Source organism: Aquarana catesbeiana, linkage group LG05, assembly GCF_042186555.1.
Source record: "Aquarana catesbeiana isolate 2022-GZ linkage group LG05, ASM4218655v1, whole genome shotgun sequence".
Taxonomy (NCBI): Eukaryota; Metazoa; Chordata; class Amphibia; order Anura; family Ranidae; genus Aquarana; species Aquarana catesbeiana.
The window spans coordinates 96,937,657-96,965,237 of NC_133328.1; the positions used below are offsets into that span (position 1 = coordinate 96,937,657).

The following is a 27,581-nucleotide window of genomic DNA, read 5'->3' on the forward strand; positions in this document are numbered from 1 at the left end:
ATTCCGTCCTTTTAGAAAATCGATTTTTGCCGTTCGTTGCTGTCGGAATGTAAATCGGAGAGGAAAGTTGTAAACTTCTTTTACATGACTTAGCGATTTTCTAATTTAACGAATTTTCTAATTTTTGTGTCACAACACCAACATGTATTTCGGGTGCATCAAATAAAAAAAAAAGATGTACAGAGTCTTTTATCGGTGGGTTTTCTCTATGTAGAAGCGGTGGTCTCTCTGATTTAATCAGAGCTATAGTTATGCAATCTGCACAGAGGATTACTATGTGGCTGGGCGGTCCTCAGTGTGATACAGCACCTCATCCCAAAAATCTAATGATGAAGTCAGAGAAAGGGAATATGGGGATTATGACGGTGCCAGGAAAAACACAGTATATTTTTTAAAATAAATAATTTTTATTAAGACATATCATGTATGTAAAAAATATAAACAGAAAGATTACAAAGTCAAGGTGTGCATAAATGCTAAAAACATATCTGTAGTGAACTTCACAGGGCTTGGCCTCATGGGTGTGACGGCCAATGCGAAGGGTAGGTATTTTAATTATCCGACATGTTTCGCCAGTATTGGCTTCTTCAGGGATAGGTTGTTAATACCTAGAACGCTACAATAATTCTGTGAAAATAACATAACAATCAGTAGATATAATCGAATGAATGATACAGTAGAAAAAATCATTTAAATAGATATATATATATATATGTTTGCGAGCTGACAGTATAGACTGACCTCCACCACCATCCAAAGGGCACCAAGAAAAAGTCCCCACACAACATCGGGCAGCCCAGAGATCCCCATCCCGAAACAATCACCCAACCAGACATTCTATAGATGGAAATGAGATACCTGCAAGTCACCAGGGGGGGGCCTCCACACACCTCCAGCACTAAACCTCCAGCCAAGTTCACAATAGGTAGCTGCAGGGGGCAGTAAAAAGGCCCTGGCCAAGTATATATCTAAAGAGGTATAAATTATTTAGAATAAAATCATTTATGATAATGTCATATTTTTCAAATTTTTTCAAAGAAGTTATATAAGTTCCAATAATTGGTGGAGAAAATTCATTATATGGGACTAAAGAGTCTCCAATTAATGTACTTACAAAATAGTGCTCTTTAAAGTGAATGGCAGGACACCGATAAGTCCTTCAGCTTAGAGAGAAACTTTAAGCAACAATAGGAGACGTATCTCTATGATTTGCATAAACAAGAGAGGAGTTTATATGCCACTTGTAAGATTATCTGGGGGGGAGAAGGTATAATCACAAAATGCACTTTGGTTGATCCATAGGTAGATTACAACAGCGAAAAGCAAGGTAAGTGCACACTTACCATTGAGTAGATATAAAGCGAAATGCTGGGCTAAGTAAAGCCTGCAGCCAGTGATAACACTAGATAGGAAAAACCAAAAAGCAAAGGATAGTGAGAACAAGAAGTAAGTCAGTTAAGGCGCCAAGCATTAAGGGTCCATACTAGTACCTACCCAGTCAAGTGGTGGTTGATACGTCGGTGTCCTGTGACATCCCTGGCGAGTGTGCTGGCCTGGGATGCCGGCGTTCTTATGCCCCCCACACACGCGCGGCGTCTGACGTCACCGCACGTGTGCGCGGACAAAGGAAGCCACGGCGCATGCGCCCACCGCAAATCCGTCCCGGCCTACAAGATCCAGAAGGCATTGCGGTGGTGTCCATGGTGATGTGATCAACATCACAGACAGGACGCGGTGTCAGACGCCGCATAGAGCGGAGTGATACCTGGAAAAGAATAGAAATTTCCAATGCGTCGTGGCTAAGGTGGGCAGAGGGAATTCCCTAAGCCCTTGGGTGTCCATACAGCTAAGTGTGTCCCCGGTAGGAGGCTAAAAGTACCAGATGAAGTGCATAAACCCCACATCGGGAAGCAGGGACTCAGGGACAATAGAGCAACCAGAAAGGGGATTGAGAGGGAATAAGGGAAGAAAAGGAGAAAAGGAAAGAAATGGGCCGGAAAGTGGAAGGACAGGAGAGGAAAGAGGCAAGGGAGGGGGGGAGAATAAGAAGAGAAAGGAGGGGAAGAAAGGGAATGGGAAGGGAAAAAGAAAGCCCGAGCATCCGAGGGCACGGGGACGTTATCGAGGCACGCAGAGGGAGAAGGTAAAGGTGGGCGAGAACAGTCCAGGGACATGGGTAAAACCCCAAAGAAGCGCCTGCACACAAGGCATGAAATTGGGACAGATTACAGAAAGAAGGATAAAGAAGGGGGGGGGGGGGGGTTTTTGTCCCTAGAGTGTGCTCACACAAGTCGCCCTGACAGCTCGCAAAAACCATACATAGGTAATAATGATAAAGATTCATAAACTGTCGATCAAACAGAAAAGTCAACATATAATTTACAATAATGTACAAAATAGTAAAGTAAGTGTCTTAACTAAACATCTGGGCTGCCCGATGTTGTGTGGGGACTTTTTCTTGGTGCCCTTTGGATGGTGGTGGAGGTCAGTCTATACTGTCAGCTCGCAAACATATATATATATATATATATATATCTATTTAAATGATCATTCATTCGATTATATCTACTGATTGTTATGTTATTTTCACAGAATTATTGTAGCGTTCTAGGTATTAACAACCTATCCCTGAAGAAGCCAATACTGGCGAAACATGTCGGATAATTAAAATACCTACCCTTCGCATTGGCCGTCACACCCATGAGGCCAAGCCCTGTGAAGTTCACTACAGATATGTTTTTAGCATTTATGCACACCTTGACTTTGTAATCTTTCTGTTTATATTTTTTACATACATGATATGTCTTAATAAAAATTATTTATTTTAAAAAATATACTGCACAGAGGATGCTCCCTTTCTGATTGGAGCGCTTGAGCTCCGACGTGCCAGACCTCTGCAGAGAGACCACTGCTTCCACATAAGGAGCAAAGGGTCATCTGCAATATGCTGGCCAGGGGACAGGCTTTTCTAAACTATAAGCCAGGGATATGCAATTAGCGGACCTCCAGCTGTTGCAAAACTACAAGTCCCATCATGCCTCTGCCTCTGGTTGTCGCTATGCCTCATGGGACTTGTAGTTCTGCAAAAGCTGGAGGTCCGCTAATTGCATATCCCTGCTATAAGCTATTGCAAAACTTTTTTTTTTTTTATGCCTCTTGAACCTTATTTAGGTGATGTAAACTGAAAGTTCAGCATTAGGGGCTTGTTTACACAGATGGCCAGGGGTCTATAAGAGCAGGCAGTAGTAAACGAGGGCATGCAGCCGCTCCGTTCTGTTGCATGTCTTTGCTTTGTGGCTGCTGCAAAAATGAAGTGCGTTGTTTTTCGTTGATATATACTGGAATTTTTCTTAATTTTTTTTTTTTTTTTTTTTTACTAATAATGGCGGAAATCAGCGACTTATAGCTGGACTGCGATGTTGCGGCGGGCAATTGGACACTGCCGCTATTACAGTGGTCAATGCTAAAAAAAAAAAAAAAAAAAAGCCACTGGCTGTGGAAGGGGGTCATATCTAGGGCAATCAAAGGGTTAAATGTGTTCCTAGACAGTGTTTGTGTGTACTGTATGTGCTGCATTCACTAGGGGAAGTAATAGAATTTATCCCCTGCTTTGCGGGAAAAGAAAATTTACCACTTCCCCCGCCTGACAGGACAGGGCTCTGCCTTGTTTACATAGGCAGAGCCCCCGTCCTCTGTGAATTAATGACGATCGCCGGGTGCTGGCGGTAGTCCAGCGGCTGGCACCTGCTGATCGACATTTGCTGTGTCGAGTCACAGCACGGCCGGGTCGCTGGTAGCACGCACGCACCCCCTAAGCAGAAGTGTCAGATCACGCACTAGGGACGTGATCTGGCGCAGCCGAGCCGCCTTATATCGAGAGATTATACGGTCAGCAAGCTGTTAAATATTCTGACATTGTCACTTTGAAGCAGGGGTCTCAAACTGCCGGCCCTCCAACTGTTGCAAAGCTGCAAGACCCAAAGGTCTACAAGTCCCATGAGGCATTGCAAGGCTCACAGTTACAAGCATGACTCCCGCAGGCAGAGGCATGATGAGAGTCATGCTTGTAACTGTCAGCCTTGCAAAGCCTCATGGGACTTGTAGTTTTGCAACAGCTGGAGGGCCGCCAGTTTGAGACCCCCGCTTTAAAGGATGAGTAAAGTGGAACCTCCGCTAATTTGCTTCCTCCCCCCACCACACTTGGCACCTTTTTTTTCAGGGGGGAGGAAGGAACGGGGACCTGTCCCCACTTCTGCACACTTCACGCATGCACAGTAGGGAACCAGCCCTGAAGCCGAAAGGCTTCACTGCCAGTTTCCCTTAGTGGAGATGGCAGCAGCACCTGAAAATCGGCAGGGGGTGCCGACGTCCCGGGCTCCCTGGACAGGGGAGTGTCCATATCTTAAAAAAAAGTCAGCAGCTATAGTATTTGTAGCTGCTGGCTTTTAACACCCCCCCCCCCCCAGGCAGAACTCCTCTTTTTAAGACAAAGTGCACTTATCCTTTTTCTCCCCGACCATCCCTAACCTACCTTCCTCCTTCCACAGATGATGATCTGACAGCGAGCAGTTCCACTGGTCGTTTTCAGCCTGCGCATTACAGCTGCATAGACTTCTGTTGAACCCCTCTCTCAAGCTTTGGGACACGGTCCCATAAAAGTCCATGGGGACTAAAAATGTGCGGGCCGGCCAAGGCAAATAATGGCCGAGTCCCAAAGCCTGGGAAGGTCCTATAGAAGCCTATGGAGCTATATAGTGTGCAGGCTCCGTGAGGACTTGCAGAGCTGGATGTAAACAAACCCTGGAGGCCCCGGCTGTCAGATCAAGGATTGCATCTGGGGGGGGGGGAATGGGTCCAAAACAGGTAAATGCACTTTGCTTTAAAGTGTACTTATCCTTTTTAAAGCAGGGGGTCCCAACCTCAATCACCCCCTTAGATCAGGCAGGAGGCAGCGGGACTTTGTATTACAGAGGCCACCGAGTAAACAGGAGATTCTCCTGTATGTTACCTGTCGGTGCTCGTCTCGCCCCCTCCCTGGCCCCTTCCGAGGCTGCAGCTGGGCATGGATCAGGCTACATTTATTGCAATGGTGAGGCTGCATTGATGGCAATGGTTGAGGCTGCAGAATTCTTGTTGGGCAGTGTATTAGTGCTCGAACGAACACACTTAGACCGAATTTTAATATTTCAAAGAACGTCAGGCAAAACTATCAGCCCTCACGCATGTTCACTTCATCAAATCTGGCCCTCTTTGAAAAAAGTTTGGACACCCCTGCCTTAGATAAAATAGTTTGTTCTAAAAACCAAGCAATTGACATTTATGCAAGGCACCTTTTTGCATGCTGAATGAAATTCTAAAAAAAACATGACCTGTTGGGGGTACTTGAGAAGCACATATTTAAAGTAAACCTGTCCCAAAAATAATTGTTTAAGGCGACTTACTTGCTAATGATTGTAATGCCGATCTCTCCTTTTGCTAATAAAACAGACCTGGATGTCTGTTGGGAAACACGGTTGCTGTTCTCCTGGCTCCTCGCTCACTGGTTCCTCTTGCTGACCTTTAGGTCCCTATAGTGCACACGGTAATGTCATCAATTTTTATGGCAGGAGGACCCAGCGAGCCCTGTGGGGGCCGGAGAGGAGGTTCAGATTCCAGGAAGGGCTTGGTTTCCTGGCAGACCATTCTTAACGCAAAGGAATCTCATGTCTGACAACACAGGCGAGTGTCTTTTTACATAGTAGGTGAGGTTGAAAAAAAAGACCCAAGTCCAACCTATGAAATTAAATTGTCTTTTTTTTTTAACCTCCGAGTCCATTTAAGGTCTAGAGCAGGGATCTTTAAACTACGGCCCTCCATCTGTTGCGGAATTACACATCCCATGAGGCATTGTAAAACTCTGACATTCGCTGACATGACGAGGCATCATGGGAACTGTAGTTCCTGAACAACTGGAGGGCCATAGTTTGAAGACCCCTGGTCTAGAGACTCACCTGTGGTGGTGGTGGGGGGGGTGTTGTGTTGCAGCCTGACACCCATGAGGAAGGGGGGGGGGTGAAATCTGGATCTTACCAGTGCTATTAGATCCTGTCCCCGGCCAGCTCTTCTTCGTGACCACAGAGCGGGAAAGGAGTAGTGGTGCTAGGAGAAGGGGCGTGGGCGCCCTCTGGTGGTCTAGGAGTTGTATAAAAGCAGTGTAAACAGCGAGCTTCGTTGAAGCTTTTAGATCCCCGGTCACACCGGTGCAAAACTATTAAATATCGCATGACAAGTCGCACCCTATTGTCCACAATGGAAGCGGTCAAATCAGTGCTCCTGACTCCCACCGGAGTCGTGCCGATTTTGAAAGTAGCTCCAGCAGTACTTTTTGCAAGTGCAGGTGCGACTTGCATAGACATCTGTGCATGAAGTCGCACCAGCATGCAGATTTGAAATCGTGAAGTCGCATTTTAAAGTCAGATTCGGTGTGACCGAAGACTTAAAAGTACATTTCAAATACAGCTTGCTGAATATAGAACCTAATGGGAGAGCTGATTGCCACTTTAAGCAAGCTTATCCTTTTGAGTGAGGGGGAATAAAGTATTTGATCTCCTGCTGATTTTGTACGTTTGCCCACTGATAAGGAAACGATCAGTCTACAATTTTAATGGTCGGTTTATTTTAACAGTGAGAGACAGAATAACGACAAAGATCAATTTAAAAAAAGTTATAAATTGTTTTGCATTTTAATGGAGTGAAATAAGTATTTGATCTCCTATCAATCAGCAAAATTTCTGTCTCCCAGGTGTCTTCTATACAGGTAACAAGCTGAGATTAGGAAGCACTCCCATTGAGAGAGCTCCTAATATCAGCTTGTTACCTGTATAAAAAACACCTGTCCACAGAAGCAATCAGATTCAAATCTCTTCACCATGGCCAAGACCAAAGAGCTATCCAAGGATGTCAGGGACAAGATTTTAGATCTACACAAGGCTGGAATGGGCTACAAGACCATCGCCAAGAAGCTTGGGTGAGAGGGTGACAACAGTTGGTGCGATTAATCGCAGATGGAAGAAACACAAAATAACTGTCACTCTCCCTCGGTCTGGGGCTCCATACAGGATCTCACCTCATGGAGTTTCAATGATCGTGAGAACGGTGAGGAATCTGCCCAGAATTACACGGGAGAATCTTGTCAATGATCTCAAGGCAGCTGGGAACATAGTCACCAAGAAAACAATTGGTAACACACTACGCCGTGAAGGACTGAAATCCTGCAGCGCCCGCAAGGTCTCCCTGCTCAAGAAATCACATGTACAGGACCTTCTGAAGTTTGCTAATGAACATCTGAATGATTCAGAGGAGAACTGGGTGAAAGTAATGTGGTCAGATGAGACCAAAATCGAGCTCTTTGGCATCAACTCGCTGTGTTTGGAGGAGGAGGAATGTTGCCTATGACCCCAAGAACACCATCTTCACCGTCATACATGGAGGTGGAAACATTATGCTTTGGGGGTGTTTTTCTGCTAAGGGGACAGGACAACTTCACTGCATCAAAGGACGGGGCCATGTACCATCAAATCTTGGATGAGAACCTCCTTCCCTCAGCCAGGGCATTGAAAATGGGTAATTGATGGGTCTTCCAGCATGACAATGACCCAAAACACACGGCTAAGGCAACAAAGGAGTGGCTCAAGAAGAAGTACATTAAGGTCCTGGAGTGGCCTAGCCAGTCTCCAGACCTTAATCCCATAGAAAATATGTGGAGGGAGCTGAAGGTTCGAGTTACCAAACTTCAGCCTCAAAACCTTAATGACTTGGAGAGGATCTGCAAAGAGAGATGTGTGCAAACCTGGTGGCCAACCACAAGAAACGTCTGACCTCTGTGATTGCCAACAAGGGTTTCTCCACCAACTACTAAGTCATGTCTTTGCGAAGGGGTCAAATACCAATTTCACTCATTTAAAATACAAATCCATTTATAACTTTTTTTTAAAATGCTTTTTTCTGGATATTTTTGTTGTTATTCTGTCTCTCACAGTTAAAATAAATCGACCGTTAAAATTATAGACTGATCATTTCTTTGTCAGTGGGCAAACTTATAAAATCAGCAGGGGGGGTTAAATACTTTCCCTCCCCCCCCCTCACTGTACACTTTTTGAAGCCAGCTAGTAGCTTGCTTAAAGTGACAATCAGCACTCCCATTAGGATCATTGAATGGCACAACCACTTTAAACCACTTTAAACTACAGGCAAGCCTATAATTAGGCTTACCTGTAGCTGCACTGGATATCTCCTAAAACCATCCCTGTATTTGCATGTGCCGACTTCATCGGCACATGCGCACTTAAGCCAAGTGAAGCAATGGCACGTACGTGCCGTTGCTTCAGTTGTACTGTGCCGTTCCCGGCGTCTCCCGCGCGCATGTACGGGAGTGACCTCATCACGGCTCCGGCCAATCACAGTGCCGGAGCCGCGATACCCGGAAGTAACCCCCTGGAGAGAGAGGTTGCCGGCCGGAGGGGGAGACGAGGACGGCTGCGGGGGGGCTTCGTTCTCGGGTAAGTAATTCATAATGAGCTAGTATGCTATGCATACTAGCTCATTATGCCTTTGCCTTGCAGGGTCTTTTTTTTTTTAACCCGGGTTTACAACCACTTTAAGAGCTTCAAAACAAAGCTGACTGAAAGCTCTGCAATTGCTTTTTGTCAAAACTTTCTGATCACAAAGCTCTTATAGAAGCTGAAGCCCGTGTGAAACAGTCCATACAGCTCCATGCCGAGACAAACCAGTTCTTTCCGCACTGGATAGTAGCCTTGTTTAGGGCTGCAGAGATGAGCTGATAGGTTCCCGACTCCTTTTCCTTAAAGCGGAAGTAAACCCATCCATAAAACAGTTACTTTTCTGGCATGTGCCGGAAATGTAACACTCCCATTGGTTGTGCTCTCAACCAAACTGTCAAACCATCCAATGGCTGGTGTCATAACTGATCACATGTGCAGCATCATGGCAGTTGTTGATTAAACAGAGGCAAAAATGGCAGCTTCCTTGGCTAGAAACGATAGTAGGGTTTACTTACACTTTAAAAGCTGATGTATCATATAATTACTATACTGTTTGGAATTCACCGGTAATAGGTATATATATAAAAAAAAAAAAAAAAAAAAAACACACATTCCAGATATAAAGGACCACAGAGAGGAGGTAATCCCTCTCCATCCGACACCACAAAAGGAACAACCACTTTGAAACGTCATTTATTTCTTCCTGTCAATTTACAATTGATGTTAAATGCATATGAATTTGATAAAGCACCATGTATAATAAATAATTGCCCTTTTTTAAGTTAATGTCCTCATTTTCTTTTTTTTTCAATCCTTTTATTTCTTAGTGCTGCTGATCTCCTGCAGCCTCTTCCTATCTACATGCACTCCAGCAATGGCTGCATGACATTTCTCAAGGTGTTGTCCAATGGTGACAACAGTGGACCATGTGTGTTGCAACAACCACTTGTAGTCTCTATTGGAAGCCTGTGTGAGAACGCAGAACAAATTGAGGGGGGCAGGGACAGAGTTGTCACCCCAGGAAAGTGTCCGAACAAGGACCTTCATGGCAGGGTCACCAGGCTTTACTTTAACCATAGGTGCTCAACCTGTAGCCCTCCAGCTGTGGAACTACAAGTCCCATGAGGAACTGCAAGGCTCCGACAGGTACAAGCATGACACACCAAGGCAGAGGCATGATGGGACTTGTAGTTTTGCAACAGTTGGAGGGCCCGCAGGTTGAGCACACCCCCCTTCCTGCCGCTGCCTCCCGGCCCTTTAAGTGGATCTAAAATTCAGGGGTCTCAAACTGGCGGCCCTCCAGCTGTTGCAAAACTACAAGTCCCATCATGTCTCTGCCTGTGGGAGTCATGCTTGTAACTGTCAGCCTTGCAATGCCTCATGGGACTTGTAGTTTAACAGCTGGAGGGCCGCCAGTTTGAGCTCCATGATCTAAATAGTGGAGGTGGGCATTCTCATCGTGTGACTGCTGTTGTGATTTGTCAGTCACTTGATTGGAAAGCAACCAATCACAAGTATGCATTGGACACACCTTGAGGTAAAAGGGCCAATCACAGTGGCCCTTTACCATGTGATCAGCTGTGTCCAATCACAACTTGCCAGTTATTGGCATTCCTGTTTCCTCACGTGCTGTCACAGTGTGAGGAAAGCAGAGCGGGTAACCGGCAAGTGTGCCTGGGGACATTTCACATTGATCAGTGCCCAGTGATTACTTATTTGCAAAAATTTATAACAGAAACTAAGAAAAACGTAAATGCCACCAACTAAGAAAAACGTAAATGCCACCAAAAAAAAAAGCGCCATTTGTGTGAAAAAAATGTCATAAGGGTACACAGGGGGGGGGGGGGGGGGGGTTATTTACTAAATAACAAATCCACAAGTGTAAAGTGCGCTTGAAATTGCACTGAAAGCGCACTTGGAAGTGCAGTCGCTGTAGATTCGAGAGGGACGTGCAAGGAAAATAAACAGCATTTTAGCTTGCACATGATTGGATAATAAAATCAGCAGAGCTTCCCCTCATTTCAGATCTTCCCCCTCAGATTTACAGCGACTGCACTTCCAAGTGTAGTGCAAAGTGGATTTGCCTTTCGGAAATAACCCCCAGTGTTGCACACGACCGCGCAATTGTCATTTAAAGTGTAACAGCTGAAAATTGGCCTGGAAGGGGGGTGAAAGTGGCCAGTATTGAAGCGGTTAAAGCCCACCTGCCAAGAAGCCTCATATGTGCCAGGTTGGGGGGGGGGGGGGGGGGGAGTGGTTAATGAAAACTGCAGACTTAGATATTCCCCTCACTTCCTGTCCTACTGCCAAAGTTTCACCAGACAGGAAATTAGAGAAAATCTCCAAGAGGGACATGGAGATAAAAATCTAGCGGGTTCTCGCCTTACCCTATTCTACAAAAGAAAACACTTTTAAAAGTGTCTGTGTTGCAGTTGGAGAGTCATCCCTCCCCCCTCATTTCCTGTCTGGTAAAAATGTCAGCAGGACAGGAAGTGAAGATAAATTTCTCCAGATATCAGTAAAAACCCCACAGGGATTCCATTCCGCTCATCCCTCGATGAATAGTAAAATAATTCAGCCATTGGGATGAAGAACAAATCCTTTATTAACAAAATGAAAAAAAATAACAAAAATTGAACACAATAATTATATATTTTAGAACAGCCTTACATTTATTACGCTTAATCAAATGTAATAGGAAATCCTCTCTCTTGTTCCTTCCTCCGATTCTCACATTCCTTCGTCACCTGTTCCACTTTCCTCTGGAGAAGAGCTGGAAAACACAAGAGATGGAAAACAAATCAATGTAAGCAGCAAGATATGATTGGTAACACCCTAGGGCAGGAGGTAGGCAACCTCAGCCCTCCAGCTGTTTTGAAACTACAAGTCCCACGAGACATTGCAAGACCCTTACCATCACAGGCATGACTCCTAGAGGCAGAGGCATGATGGGATTTATAGTTTCACCACAGCTGGAGGGCCAAGGTTGCCTACTCCTGCCCCAGGGTGACTATCCTCAGGGATGACTATGAGGACCGCCATCGGGAATGTTAAGCTGAATGGCTCTCCTCATTGATGGCACACATTAACAGATTGCAGTGGTCATGTGGAAGATGAGCCATCAAATACAGAGCAGCAGCAGGCTGCCAAGTGCTGTAAATATTTGTATTTCAGCACCGGACAATGGGGTTGATTTACTAAAACTGGAGTGCAAAATCTGGTGCAGCTGTGCATGGTAGCTAATCGGCTTCTAAATTCAGCTTGTTCAATTAAGCTTTGACAAAAAAAAAAAAAAAGAAGGAAGCGGATTGTTTTCTATGCACAGCTGCACCAGATTTTTGTACTCTCCAGTTTTAGAAAATCAACCCGAGTGTCTGTGCAGGAAACTCCAAAGTACGACCCTCCAGCTGTTGCAGAACTACATGTCCCATGAGGCATGGTAAAATCCGACACTCACAGACATGACCTAGGCATGATGGGATCTGTAGTTCCTATACAATTGGGAGGGCCATAGTCTGGAGACCCCTGAATCTCCAGTCCAACAGGGATCATTTAAGTTCTGGCATGACAGAGGAGGAAGGAAGCAGCATGGGTGTGCATGTTTTAGGTAAGTTACCACTGAACACCAATGCCGGGGGGGTGGGTTGTATTGTACGTAATGACACCAATGGAGGGGAGGAAGGTTTCTTTTTTAATGTACCCTGGGGGATGGGGGTATATTGCTGCCCCTGATGAAAAGGGGATTACCATTGAGGCCTCTGCTTTAATAACCCCCTTCCAGGGGGTGGGAAGGATCAGCAATCATGTGACCACTGTGATTGGCTGTTACAGTGGTCACATGATTGGACTCTGATCTCAGGACCGAGAGCCATTTTCAGCAGCTGATATATTTGGAATTGAAGAGTAAATGTAACCCTCCTTCATTTGGTTGTAGATGTGGCCCCTCTTATGTTGAGCAGCACTGATCTAGAGAATAGAATTTAAATCATGGGTAAATCCATTCTGTGTTTACCTCTTATGGCACCATCCCTTATTTACAAGAGAATATGGTAACCTTTCTTCAAAACCATGATCTAGTACAGGGATATGCAATTAGCGGACCTCCAGCTGTTGCAAAACTATAAGTCCCATCATGCCTCTGCCTCTGGGTGTCATGGTTGTAGCTGTCAGTCTTGCTATGCCTCATGGGACTTGTAGTTCTGCAACAGCCGGAGGTCTGCTAATTGCATATCCCTGATCTAGAGAATAGAATTTGAATAGAATTTAAATCCACTCTGTGTTTACCTCTTATGGCACCATCCCTTATTTACAAGAGAATATGGAAACCTTTCCTTAAAACCACATAACCTAGGAGTGGAGAGGGTGAATTGGGTCTTTAAAATGTAAGTTCTAAAGGCAGAAGGTTTTTTTTTTTTTTTTTTAACTCGAGCCTGATCTCGATCCAACAATATGCATGAGAGCAGAGGCTCGGTCTGCTCTCTCTCTCTCCTCATTGGCTCAGAGACAGCAGTGGGAGCCATTTGCTCCTGCTACTGTCAATCGCAGCCAGGTGGCGGTGGGAGCCCTATCTGTCAATAGAGGTCATAAACGAGCCCACATAGTGCAGACCCAATCCTCCTCTTTTCGGGTTCCCTGCTGGTGCTCCTGGATCCTCCCCCTTGCTGAGTGCCCCCATAGCAAGCAGCTTGCCCCCGGCAGGAAGGGGGTGGGGAGCAGCCAGGAGCACTGGCAGGGAACTGGAGAGGATGAGGATCAGAGCTGCTTTGTACATCACCAATACACAGAGCAGGTATTCCACGTGTGTTATTTTAAAGAAGAAAAAAAACATTTAGAATCACTTTAAGCCCTCGTTCATACCAGTTCCAAATGTCATGACAAGTCGCAACCCATTGCCGGCAATTGAACCGTTCAAATTGCCGCGACTTTGAAAAAGGCTCCTGTACCTTTTCAGATTTCATTGTGACTTGCATAGACTTCTGATAAAGTCGCAAGCCACAATAAAATCGGAAGTGCAAATCGCACTAATATGCAGCTTAAGTCGTGCGATTTCAAAGCCGCACCAGTGTGAACCAGGGCCAGGGAGGACATATAACAATGAACTGATAAAACATTAACACGTTTATTACACCATTAAAATTGCAGAAGGAAACAGCAGTTGCCAAATCAAGTTTAGTGTGGCAGGTGCGCGTTTACAGTTCCAAAATGGAGTACTGGGTCAACGCGTTTTGCAATATTCTCGCTTCTTCGTCCTGATCCATGATAACTGATGATTCTCTCTGTGATTTAGTGGATCAGGAAGCAGCCTGTTGATTATAAGGCCCCTCAGGCAGAGAAGACAAGTCCCTGTACTTGCGCAGTATGGACCACAATGGCAAGCTTTGAAAACCTCTGTGAGCCTAAAAGATCAAGATGTGCCGATAGGCATCCACTGAAGCCAGAAAGTCCCCTTACCTAAAGTGGATGTAAACCCAAATTTTTTTTTTTTTTTTTTGTATATCATAATGTAGAGTATAAGATTTCCTATCCTTTGAGCCCAGTCTTGCCACAAAGAGTTAATCCAGCTCTGAGCAATCCCCTTTTACTGTTCTGTGAGATAAATCTTGACAAACAGAGAAAAACTTTGTCAACTCCTCCCCCTTGCTGTGAGTGACAGGTGATTTACATATCTCGGGCACTATCCTAAGACATGCATTATTTTTTTTTTTTTAATTCCCACCCCCACTCCTTTCTTCAGCAGCTCTGCAAGGATTGGCTGTTCCACACCTCACCATGATTGGGCATGCTGAAGTCATGTGGTTACTTTCCCGTCTTTTCACTGGATGTTAGAGATCATAGCAGAAGTTCAGTGTAAGAAATACACAGGAGAAAATGCATATTGACAAGGGGAGTGTAGAGGTGGGCGGGGAGTCTACTGACATCACGACTCCACCTACCGAGCTCCAGACAACAGACCCGCCCACAGAATCTGCAGTTTTTCGGGTCTCATAACAGACAGAGGGGAGACATTTGACAGGTGAAGATACATGCAGGAGGCATGTATATCCTTATAGATAACCCCTATGGCAGTAGTTTACAAAGGATGACATTGGGTTTACATCCACTTTAAAGTGGATCTTCACGCTCAATCCCCCCCTACTTACCGGTTGTGGGTCCTGCACACTTAAAAGCGGAGTTCCACCCAGAGATGGAACTTCCGAGGATTGAATTCCTCATCCCCCCCCCCCCTGCCACATTTGCCACCTTTCAAGGGGGAGCGGATATCTGTCAAATCCAGGTATCTGCCTAGAAGAATTACATGCGGGGCGGGCCAGAGCTTTATTATTTAAAAAATACATAAAAAGGAAAAAAGCAAAAAATGGCCAAAAGCAGAGGGGTGGGTGGAAGGCAATATGTCACAGATGGTCGAGAGGTGGACTCCATCATGTATTTTTACACCTCCGGGAATCTGTAGACGCTTAAGGTCCAAAATAGACTGAATGTATCCATTGGTCTTTGGAACTGTTTGAATACAGGCTGAGAAACATCTCCCATTTCAATACGGGCTCCATTACACCCCAACCTCTCCAGGGCCACAAAGAACTCGCTCTTCTTTCAAAATTCAGAGAGACATTTGAGCACAAAGTGTGGAGGGGGAAAGCGCTGAAATTCCAGCTTTTAACCTCTTGACACCAACTGTGGCACCTATTCGTGTCCCGTGTCCAAACAACATCCATGAAGGCTGATAAAATTCCCCTCACCTGCAAGAGTTGGGGTTCTCCTTTACCGTGAATATGACCGGTCTCTGGACTTGGAGGTCTTTGGAGTCCAGTTTTCCTAGTGGAACTAGGTGGTAGGCCTGTGCTTGAAGCCTGCAGCTAACTGCTTCTCAGCAGGAGAAGCAGGCCCCGGTGTTTAACCTGTCAGTCTTGTCTTCTTCAGAGGTAGCAGCGTGTTACCGTTACCTTCAAGATGAAAGCATCCAAGGATGGCAAGCATTGATTGGGTCATCCTTGGATGCTTGAGGTCCCATGAGACATAGCAAGACTCTGACGGACACAAGCATGACACCCAGAGGCAGATGCATGATGGGACTTGTAGTTTTGCAACAGCTGGAGGTCCGCTAATTGCATATCCCTGCTCTAGGCCATTGGCCACCAATCCAGATAAAGCCCTTCTCCCCCCCCCACCCAAAGAGGGGGGTACTGAACAGGCAGGAAAAAAATCCATAGGCAACTGCCCTCAGAGGCTGGCGCCCCCCCCCCCCCCCCAAATTATCGAGCACCAGCCGCCACTGGGTAGAGAGGTGTTGATTTTTTGTTTTTTTTTGCCAGTGTCCACATTTACCTGGAAAGGTGAAGGTAATCCAATCATTATGGATATCATGAAATCTTGTGACGATTAAGAAATACAAAATATAGCCATTGTACCCCTCCCCTGATGGAAGCTCAATTTCCCAAGATAACAATACAACACATATTAGGACCAACATCAACCTAAGGAAAAAAAAAAAAAAAAAAAGAGTGCTATAAGTAGCTACAAATAAAAAGTGACACTCACCAGAATTCTGATCAACCCACTGCAAGGAGTCCATGTGAGCATTGAGGATTTTACAGATCTGTTGAAGCTGTAATATAAAAACACAGTATGTTATTTAAAGTTCATTCAAAACTCTAATTTTCAATAAATATCATAAAAGTTGTATTTTTTATCTTGGGTTTGTTCTTTTTTCCAGCCTGCAAACGCCATACAAAAATTACCAAGACATTAGCCTTGCCCTATAATCTATATGAGATTATAATCTCTATAAGCTAGATCATAAAAAAAAAAAAATTAAAAAAAATAAATAAAAAGTTTCAAACCCATTATTTTTAAAGAAGTATAAGTATGTGTGCTGTGTATGACATAGCCAGGTTACCCTGTACTATATCCCATCATGCCTTGAACTTTCGCACTGTGGCACAGGCATTACATGTAGGTACAATTCCAAAAACAAAGTTTTACTACCACATTAACCACTTCAGCCCCGGATAGTTTTACCCCCCTTAATTACCAGGCCCTTTTTTTTTTTGCGATACGGCACTGCGTTACTTTGACAATTGCGAAACCCAAATAAAATTGATGTCCTCTTTTACCCCCACAAATAGAGCTTTCTTTTTGGTGGCATTTGATCACCTCTGCGTTTTTATTTTTTATACTATAAACAAAAAAAAAGACAATTTTGAGAAAGAAAAAAAAAAATTATATATATATATATATATATATATATATATATATATATATATATATATATATATATACACACACACATACATACATACACACACGCACTATATATATATATATATATATATATATATATATATATATATATATATATATATATATATATATACATATACACACACACATATATACACATATATACACATATATACATACACACACACACAAATTTTTTTTAAACTTTCTGCTATAAAAACGTATCAACTTAAGAAAAGAAAAAAAAAATTGAATTTCTTCATCAGTTTAGGCTAATATGTGTTCTGCTTCACGTTTTTGATAAAAAAATAAGTGAATATTGATTGGTTTGCGCAAAAGTTATCGCGTCTATAAACTTTTTTTTTTTTTTTTTAACTAGTAATGGCGGCGATTTTTTGCCTGAACACAGATATCATGTACGTCTGACTTTTTCCAAAGAATAGTAGTTGCCTGGCCAATCTCAGGTCTTCATATTCTCTCACTATGGGATTTCCTATAATTAAAACATTGTTTCGTTCTGCAGAAATTAAATCGGGGAAAAAAAAATAAATAAAAGCAAAGGGCTCTAACCGGGTTACTGGAGTCTCCGGGTCCAGCGGATGTGTTCAGATGTTCGATGACATCCTTCAAATCCTGCGACATTCGCTTCAGTTGGGCATCAATGTTTTCTGCCAGTTTGTAACTGTTGGAGAAAAAAAAAAAAAAAAAAAAGATCACTTGAAATTCTACAGAATGCAATGCGAATTAAAAAGACATATCCTAGTGTGCAGGGAACTTTAGTACAATATGGTTATATGAATAAAGGAAGGCAGGCGACTGGCATTTTTAGGAGATCAGCAATGGCCGGCCCTGTGTTTATGGCTTAACAAGTTCACTTTAAGAGCCCTTTCACACCGAGCCGCCCATAGCGTTGGCGGTAAAACGCCGCTATTTTTAGCGGCGTTTTACCTTCGGATTAGCGGCACATTTCGGCCGCTAGCGGGCCGCTTTTACCCCCCTGCTAGCGGCCGAAAAAGGGTTAAAACCGCCCGCAATGCGCCGCAATAGCTGCGTTTTGCCGGCGGTATCCCAGCACTGCCCCATTGATTTCAATGGGGAGCAGCGGTGGAGGAGCGGTAAACACACCGCTGCAAACGAAGCTGCTGACAGGACTTTTCCTGACGTCCTGCCAGCGCAGCGCTCCGGTGTGAAAGCCCTCGGGCTTTCACACTGGGGACAATGCTGCAGCTGTTTGAGGGCGGATTGCAGGCGCTATTTTTAATGCTATAGCGCCTGCAAAACGCCCTCGGTGTGAAAGGGGTCTAAAAGTAGTGTTTGCAAACAAAAATTGCACCAGTCAACTTTAGCGCTATGCCCCACCCACTATCCATTCTGTGTCAATGAGTTGAAGTATATACAAGACGGTGAACCACAAAAAAAAAAAAAAAAAAAAAAAAAGGGGGGGGGGATTATTTACTTTTACAGACCAAAGCCATATGCATGACTGCTGGACATGAAATAAACTTTTTCTCCCCCAATCTTACGTCTTTTCTCTTTCTTCATCCGCATGCTGGAGGTAGATGGTTCCATTTTGCTCTCTGACCGAGTTAATCGTTAAAAAAATCGTGATCTCGATTCACCCCCTCTGACGATCTCTCCTGCAAAGTTTGACGATTCATATAAACAAGTGGAGAGACTATCCGCTCACTCAGCTGTCAAAAGAAAGCATCCAGGCATTCTGCCCAGTCTTTAACTTGATACATTTTAACTAAGCTTCCTTCTTAGATCAAAGGAGAAAACTTCTGTGTAAATAAATAATCCAGGCAGTCTGCCAAGTTTTCAACAACCTGTAAATGCAGGAAGTTTAACCACTTAAAAGTCTAAATCTTTTTCTGACACTTCTTTCTTAAGTTAAAATGACTTGGAACCCCCAAACATTATAGTATATATATTTTAGGAGAGACCCTAGGGAATAAAATGGCAATTGCTGCAATATTTTATGTCACACTGTGTTTGCCCAGCTGTCTTTCAAATGCAATTTTTGGGGAAAAAATACACTTCAATGAATTAATAAAAAAGAAAAAAAAAAAAAAAACATGAAACAGTAAAAGTTAGCCAAATTTTTTTTTGTTTTAATGTGAAAGACGCCACGAGAATTGTGATCTATCTTCTAAGCAAAAAAAATTGCGATTCTCATTTTATCCAGAATCGTGCAGCTCTAACAAACTGAACACTATTTTGATCTATTATGTGTGCGCTACTTAATGTTTGTACCCATATGTGGAATCTCCATACCACACATAGGGGTATCTCTGGCAAGAAATATACAGCTAAAACTTAAAAAGCCAAGTTAACCTTTCCATAACAAATGTACATATTTTTGCAGAAAAAAAAAAAAGTGCATTTATAATTTATTCCTGCAGGAGCCTGGAAAGCATTGCACCCGTGACCATTGGATCAGCGGTTAAATGCCAGGCTTCTGCAGACAAGCCCTGCAGCTTTCTGCCTGTACTTACATACGGCTTGTCTGTTGAAATCTGCAGGGCTTGTGGATGAACTGCGAGAACGCTCAACAACACCCTCGCACTTTATTCAGAACTACCCAGCCGTCAGCCGCGGTGGATGACAGTACTTGTAGTTTTGTTCATTTATTCACAGGAAACTGTGAATGGATGGCGCGGCCATGTGGGCGGAGCCCTGTATGGCTGCGCACTTTTCAAAAAGCAACAGCAGGTGCGGGGAGAAGATTCCCCGCCTGCTGTCAGGACTGAAAGGGGGAACGGGAACATGTTGCATGTTTCACCCTAAATACAGGTGGAACAAAAGGAACATGTTCCAAAAAGGTGACCTTATCCTTTAACATTTACTGCCAAATGAAGGCGAATACATGGTACACGTGATTAACAAAAACAATTAAATTACCTTTTTTGATCCAATTTTACCTTCTCCATCTCTCGATGTAAAGAGGTGATCTGAAAAATTAAAAATATATAGATTATGGATTAAACATACAGTCCTTTAGAGCAGCCAACTATACTTAAAAGTTGCATGTGTAACTCCAAAATATTAAAGGCCACAAACAAACATTCATTAGTCTTCATGTACACTGCTGCTGGTAAACGGACGTTTAGGATGAGTTGGGTGTTTTTTTTCTCAGCTGCCCCTGAACTCTCCTCTATGTTCTCTTAGCAGTACATGTACACGGGGACCTTTATACTCCTTTCTAGGCAGTTCAGTTTAGAAGGATTTTTTTGGAACGCAAAAAAAAGGCATTCAGGACGGACGTTCAGAGGCATTTGAAAATGCCAAATACCTGTAACAGTGTGTAAACACTGCTAAACGCGTTTCGTTTATAGACGTTTTTCATTTTAACAAAAAATTTAATTTTTTTTTTTTTTTTTTAACCACTTCAGCCCCGGAAGAATTTACCCCCTTTCTGACCAGAGCACTTTTTTGCGATACGGCACTGCGTCGCTTTAACTGACAATTGCGCGGTCCTGCGACGTTGCACCCAAACAAAATTTATGTCCTTTTTTTCCCCACAAATAGAGCTTTCTTTTGGTGGTATTTGGACACCTCTGCAGTTTTTTATTTTTTACGCTATAAACAAACCAAAAAAAAGCGCTAATTTGGAAAAAAAAAAAAATAATTTTTTACTTTTTGCTATAAAAAATATCCCACCAAAAAATTATAAACAAAATTTCTTTCTCAGTTTAGGCAGATATGTATTCTTCTACATATTTTTGGTAAAAGAAAAAAAAAAACACAATAAGCATATATTGATTGGTTTGTGCAAAATTTATAGCATCTACAAAATAGGGGATAGATTTATGGTATTTTTATTATTTTTTTCTTTTTTATTATTAGTAATGGCGGCAATCTGCGATTTTTCGTGACTGCGACATTGCGGCAGGCACATCAGACACTTTTGACACTATTCTGGGACCATTGTCATTTTTTACAGCGATCAGTGCTATAAAAATGCTCTGATTACTGTGTAAATGACACTGGCAGGGAAGGAGTTAAAACACTAGGAGGGCAATCAGGGGGTTAAGTGTGTCCTAGGGAGTGATTCTAACTGTGGGGGGGGCTCACTACAACATGACAGAGATCACTGCTCCCGATGACAGGGAGCAGTAGCTCCCTGTCATGTTGCTAGGCAGAACAGGGAAATGCCTTGTTTACATAGGCATCCCCCCGTTCTGTTGCTCTGTGTCACGATTGCGGGCCCCCGGCAAACATAGAGTCCACGGGGCATGCTCACAGAGTACAAGGAGGGCGCGCGCCCACTAAGCCGCGTCTTAAAGGGGACGTGCAGGTATGCCCATATGTGCAGCCATGCCATTGTGCCGACGTACATCGTCGCTGGTCGCCAAGCAGTTAAAAAACGCTTCTAGACGCAAACCTGGCTAAACGCGGCATGTAAACGCGGCTAGACAGGTGTTTTTTGACGTTGGTTTCTAGCTGTCAAGTTAAATCTTTTAGGAGAGGTTAAACAACATCCTTTATACATGAAGCCTTAAACACCATTGGATCGCTTTGGAACCACTTTATTGTGTCACGACCATACTGTTTGCTTGTGACACTATAAAGTTAGTGCTAAAGAAATCTTTTGGTGTGTGTGGAGGACATCCTTGGCCCGTAGAACATTGTTATCTGCCATTTTCCAGGACCCAGGGACTTAGTAAAAAAAAAAAAAAAAAAAAAGAAAATACGTTCTGTAAATCTCCGCAATAAATGCACCTTTCACAAAGTTTTATCCTTTCAGTAATGCTACAAAAAGCTGTCGACATAAAACATTCGGAAAGGTGCATGTATTGCATAGATGTATTCAATAGGGAAGATTTACTAAAACTGGAGACCTCAGGATCTGGTGCAGCCGTGCATGGCAGCCAAATCAGCTTCTAATTTCTGTGTGTTTCAATTAAGCTTTGACAATAAAACCTGGAAGCTGATTGGTTTCCGTGCAGAGCTGCACCAGATTTTGCCCTCTCCAGTTTCAGTAAAAATTTCCCCCTCTTTTTTTTTTTTTTTTTATATTTTGCACAGAATAAAATGTAAAGTTTGGATCACCATACAGAACGTGGCTGGGGTTTCTCCTGCACCTTCCACAATACCCGATACTCACTCTTTCCCCATTGCTGATCAGGGTCTTGTCCCAGAGATTGACTTGTGTGGCTTGTTGCAGGAAATGCTTCTCCTGATCCTCGAGCTCTAAACTCCATTTATTAATGAGGTTTTCGAGTTGCACGTAGGTCATTACGGTAGGTGCACTAAACAGGAGAGAAATCACAGAAATTAATGACTAAAACTTGTTTTTAATGTTTTTTTTTATGCCTGGGCCTTTCCTTTCAAATTTTCTGGTTTGTTTTTATCCTTCCAAATACATCGTGAGTACAGCCCACATACCTACATACACGTAAAACACAATACATTTGCCCTGGAACTTTATATGACATAACAACCAATACATACATTGAGTTGCAAAAGTATTCACCCTCCTTGGCTTTTGACCTATTTTATTACATTACAGCCTTTAGTTCAATGTTTTTTTAATATGAATTATATGTGATGGATAGTCTAATAGTCTAAGTTGGTGAAGTAAAATTTCAAAAATATATACATAAAACTATTTTTCATAAATAAAAAACTGATTCACCCCCTTTGTTATGAAGCCCATAAAAAGCTCTGGTGCAACCAATTACATCAATCTCACCAATTACATGCAATCTAAGTGTCACATGATCTGTCATTACATAGACACACCTTTTGGAAAGGCCCCAGAGGCTGCAACACCTAAGCAAGAGGCACCACTAACCAAACACTGCCATGAAGACCAAGGAACTCTCCAAACAAGTAAGGGAAAATGTTGTTGAGAAGTACAAGTCAGGGTTAGGTTATAAAAAAAATATCCAAATCTTTGCTGATCCCTAGGAGCACCATCAAATCTATCATAACCAAATGGAAAGAACATGGCACAACAACAAGCCTGCCAAGAGACGGCCGCACACCAAAACTCACGGACCGGGCAAGGAGGGCATTAATCAGAGAGGCAGCACAGAGACCTAAGGTAACCCTGGAGGAGCTGCAGAGTTCCACAGCAGAGACTGGAGTATCTGTACATAGGACCACAATAAGCCGTACGCTCCATAGAGTTGGGTTTTATGGCAGAACGGCCAGAAGAAAGACACTGTGAAACATGGTGGTGGCAGCATCATGCTGTGGGGATGTTTTTTAGCAGTCGGGACTGGGAAACTGGTCAGTGTTGAGGGAAAGATGGATGGTGCTAAATACAGGGATATTTTTGAGCAAAACCTGTAGCACTCTGTGTGTGATTTGAGGTTAGGACGGAGGTTCATCTTCCAGCAGGACAATGACCCCAAACACACTGCTAAAGGAACACTTGAGTGGTTTAAGGGGAAACGTAAATGTGTTGGAAAGGCTTAGTCAAAGCCCAGACCTCAATCCAATAGAAAATCTGTGGTCAGACTTAAAGATTGCTGTTCACAAGCGCAAACCATCCAACTTGAAGGAGCTGGAGCAGTTTTGGAGGAGGAATGGGCAAAAATCCCAGTGGTAAGATGTGGCAAGATCATAGAGACTTATCCAAAGCGACTTGGAGCTGTGATAGGTGGCTCTACAAAGTATTGACTTTAGGGGGGTGAATAGTTATGCACATTGACTTTTTCTGTTTTTTTTGTCCCTTTTGTTGTTTGCTTCACAATAAAAAAAAGAAAAATCTTCAAAGTTGTGGGCGTGTTCTGTAAATTAAATGATGCAAATCCTCAAACAATCCATGTTCATTCCAGGTTGTGAGGCAACAAAACACGAAAAATGCCAAGGGGGGTGAATACTTTTGCAAGACACTGTAACTAATATACATGATTACTGATTTATGGATCAACAGATGAGATTTGTATCCATTAATCAATAAGGCAGTAATCCTGTATATTAGTGATGGTTTGTTTGTGATGCACCTCATATACAAAATAAAACACAATACATTTACCCTGGAACTTTATATGAGGCGCATCACAAACAAACAATAAATAAACTAATATACAGGATTACTGCTTTATTGATCAATGGATACAAATCTCATTCTCTGTCGATCAATAAAGCAGTAATCATGTAGATTAGTTTGTTTGTGATGCGTCTCATATAAAAAGTCCCAGGGTAAATGTATTGTGTTTTTTGTATATGTTGATGTAGGGATGCACCTTACTAGGAAGAGAGCTGTTAGAAATAAATAAATAGAGAACCTCCTCATGGCCGCAGTCTGACGGCAACTGATGAAGTCACACACTGTGGCTCCACCCTGTGAGTTTTCCTCACTAGGACCCGCCCCTGACAACGTCCCCCTAGTGACGAAACACACAGGGTGGAGCTACGGCATGTGATGCCATCGCGCACCGTGACGGACCGCAGCCATCTTGATAGTTGGTTACACAAATGACTGGTTAATGCTTCATACCTCAGTTCGCCAAAGTGCAATACTTTATTTAAACTTAGATTTTTAAAATGTACTACACCATGAGGAGGCTCTCAGTTCTTTTCTAATATACATGACGTTCTGGAGAGGACTGCGAGCATAACCATGGTGTTGGAACCTGAAGTGATGCCTTTGGAAAGTTTTTTTTTTTTTTTTTCAATCTTGCCTGGAGCTGGATTACTGACGCTATTTGGCTGCTTAAAAAAGTAGCCAAACCTCTTTGGCAAGAGGCTGCATGATTGGAGTGTTGGCGAAGGATTCGTCTGTACACCCTTTCATCACACAGCGACTACTCTATGCCTATTTGTTTAAATTAGCTGCATCCACCTTTTGGGATCCCAGGTTTTGAGTGACTTCAAATTTCACACATGTTGATATATTCTTAAAAGGGACAGCGCTGCATTTTTTTCCCACAAGGTGTAAGATATGCCTTCATGCTCAAAGAATGAAACCGTTTAAATTGTGCTTACCTGATATTGGAACTAGGAATGGTGCTGGCAGCACTGGTCTGCGCTACTGAAGTAGTAGGGAGCTTTGCGTTTAAGGATGCTGTTAAGAAAAAAAAAAAAAAAAGGATTAGTTTGTATGTTAGTAAAAATTCTGAAGACTGGTACAAGATAATCCAAACGTATTGTGCCGACAGCCGCAAACCACTCCCCTCCCATCATCCAGAGCTTGTTCTCTTCCAGGTGAAATGACATCCAACGTCATTTTTCGCAGCTGCCCCCTCCTCCCTTTGCATCGCAGCTCCCTCCCTTCCTCTCTTTACCCGACAGCTCCCTCCCTTCCTCCCTTTAGATCACAGCTCCGCCCTCCTCCCTTTGCATTGCAGCTCCCTCCCTTTACCCCACAGCTCCCTCCCTTCCTCCCTTTACTCCACAGCTCCCCCCCCTCCTCCCTTTGCATCGCAGCTCCCTCCCTTCCTCCCTTTGCATCACAGCTCAGCCCTCCTCCCTTTGCATCACAGCTCAGCCCTCCTCCCTTTGCATCACAGCTCAGCCCTCCTCCCTTTGCATCACAGCTCCCTCCCTACCTCCCTTTACCCCACCACTCCCTCCCCCTCCCTTTGCATCGCAGCTCCCTCCCTCCCTTTACCCCGCAGATCCCTCCCTTCCTCCCTTTACATCACAGCTCCGCCCTCCACCCTTTACATCACAGCTCCGCCCTCCACCCTTTACATCACAGCTCCGCCCTCCACCCTTTACATCACAGCTCCGCCCTCCACCCTTTACATCACAGCTCCGCCCTCCACCCTTTACATCACAGCTCCGCCCTCCACCCTTTACATCACAGCTCCGCCCTCCACCCTTTACATCACAGCTCCGCCCTCCACCCTTTACATCACAGCTCCGCCCTCCACCCTTTACATCACAGCTCCGCCCTCCACCCTTTACATCACAGCTCCGCCCTCCACCCTTTACATCACAGCTCCCTCCCTTTACCCCACCGCTCCCTCCCCCTTCCCTTGCATCTCAGCTCCCCCCTCCTCCCTTTGCATCGCAGCTCCCTCCCTTTACCCCGCAGCTCCCTCCCTTCCTTTACATCACAGCTCCGCCCTCCTCCCTTTACATCACAGCTCCGCCCTCCTCCCTTTACATCACAGCTCCGCCCTCCTCCCTTTACATCACAGCTCCGCCCTCCTCCCTTTACATCACAGCCCCAAGTCAGTGCCTTCAGCCAGCTCCTTCGTATCACAGACATCCCCTTCACATCAGTGTCTTATGCCCCCCCCCCTTTCACATAACAGTCTCCCTTGCAATCACTGCCCCACCACTTCCTCACATCACTGCCCCACCACTTCCTCACATCACAGCCCCCCCCCCCCCTTACATCACAGTCTCCCTTGCAATCACAAGTACCCCATCGCTAAATCACAGCTCCCCCTTACATCACACTCCCACCTAAACATCACAGAACCCACCCTCATTACATCACAGTCCCCCTTGCAATCACAGGTCCCCCCCTCACATCACCCACTCCCTCTAAAACACAGCTCTCTTGCAATCACCGACCCCACCCCACTCATCTCACAGCTCCACCCCATCCTCACAGTCCCCTATTGAAACAAACACTGTCCCCTTTGCAATTACAAGTCCCCCCCCCCTTCAAACTCCTCCCCAACACAGCACATCGAAAGGCGGATGAAATGGCAGGTCTGCACAGAGGGAGGAGGCGGGGCCGAACCGCGACTCCATGTGTGAATGGACACACGGAGCTGTGGCTCGGCGTACCCCCCATAGCAAGCTGCTTGCTGTGGGGGGGCACTAAACAGGAGGGAAGGGCCAGGTGCGCCAAAGTGGGACCCGAGAAGGGGGGAGGATCCGGGTTGCTCTGTGCAAATCCACTACACAGAGCAGGCAAGTGTAACAGCTTTGCTATTATTAAAGAAAAAAAAAAAAAAAAAAAAAAAAAAAAAAAAAAAGGACTTTTAGTATCACTAACTACTTGCCGACCAGCCGCCGTCGTTATGCGGCAGGTTGGCTTCCCTGCACGAATCGCCATAGCTGTATGGCAGGCGCTTCAAGGGGGTATAGGGGGGTGCGTGCGCGCCTGCCGTGTGACATAGGAGCTGATGCACTTGCGAGGCGGCCGCGATGTCCGCCAGACACCTACGATCACTCCCGAGAGAGACAGATCAGTTGTTCATACTGATTATGAACAGCGATTGGTCTCCTCCTCCAGGCAGTCCCATCCCCCCTCCCCCACAGTTAGAAACACTGTCTAGGGCACACACTTAACCCCTTGATCGCCCCCTAGTGTTAACTCCTTCCCTGCCAATGACATTTATACAGTAATCAGTGGTCATGTTTAACTCTGATCGCTGTATACATGTCAATGGTCCCAAAAAAAAAAGTCAAAAGTGTCCAATCTGTCCGCCGCAATGTTGCAGCCCCGCTAAAAATCACAGCTTGCCGCCATTACTAGTTAAAAAAAAAAAAAATATTAATTAATAATAATAATAAAAAATGCCAGAAATCTACTCCCTATTTTGTAGACACTATAACTTTTGCGCAAACCAATCATACGCTTAATGCAATTTTTTTTTACCAAAATTATGTCGAAGAATACGTATCGGCCTAAACTGATGAAGATTTTTTTTTTTTTTTTTTTTTTTAATTATGGCTATTTTTTATAGCAGAAAGTAAAAAATAGTGCTTTGTTTCAAAACGGTCGCTCTTTTTTTGTTTATAGCGCAAAAAATAAAAACCGCAGAGGTGATCAAATACCACCAAAAGAAAGCTCTATTTGTGTGAAAAAAAAAGAACATCAATTATGTTTGGGTACAGCGTCACACGACCACGCAATTGTCAGTTAAGGCGACGCAGTGCCGT

General features: G+C 44.1%; 1 pseudogene; it reads right to left on the bottom strand.

The window, feature by feature from the left end:
• Positions 1-11,127: 11,127 nt before the first annotated feature.
• The window catches only part of LOC141144365 (uncharacterized), a 36,638-nt pseudogene continuing 20,184 nt past the window's right edge, over positions 11,128-27,581 (bottom strand).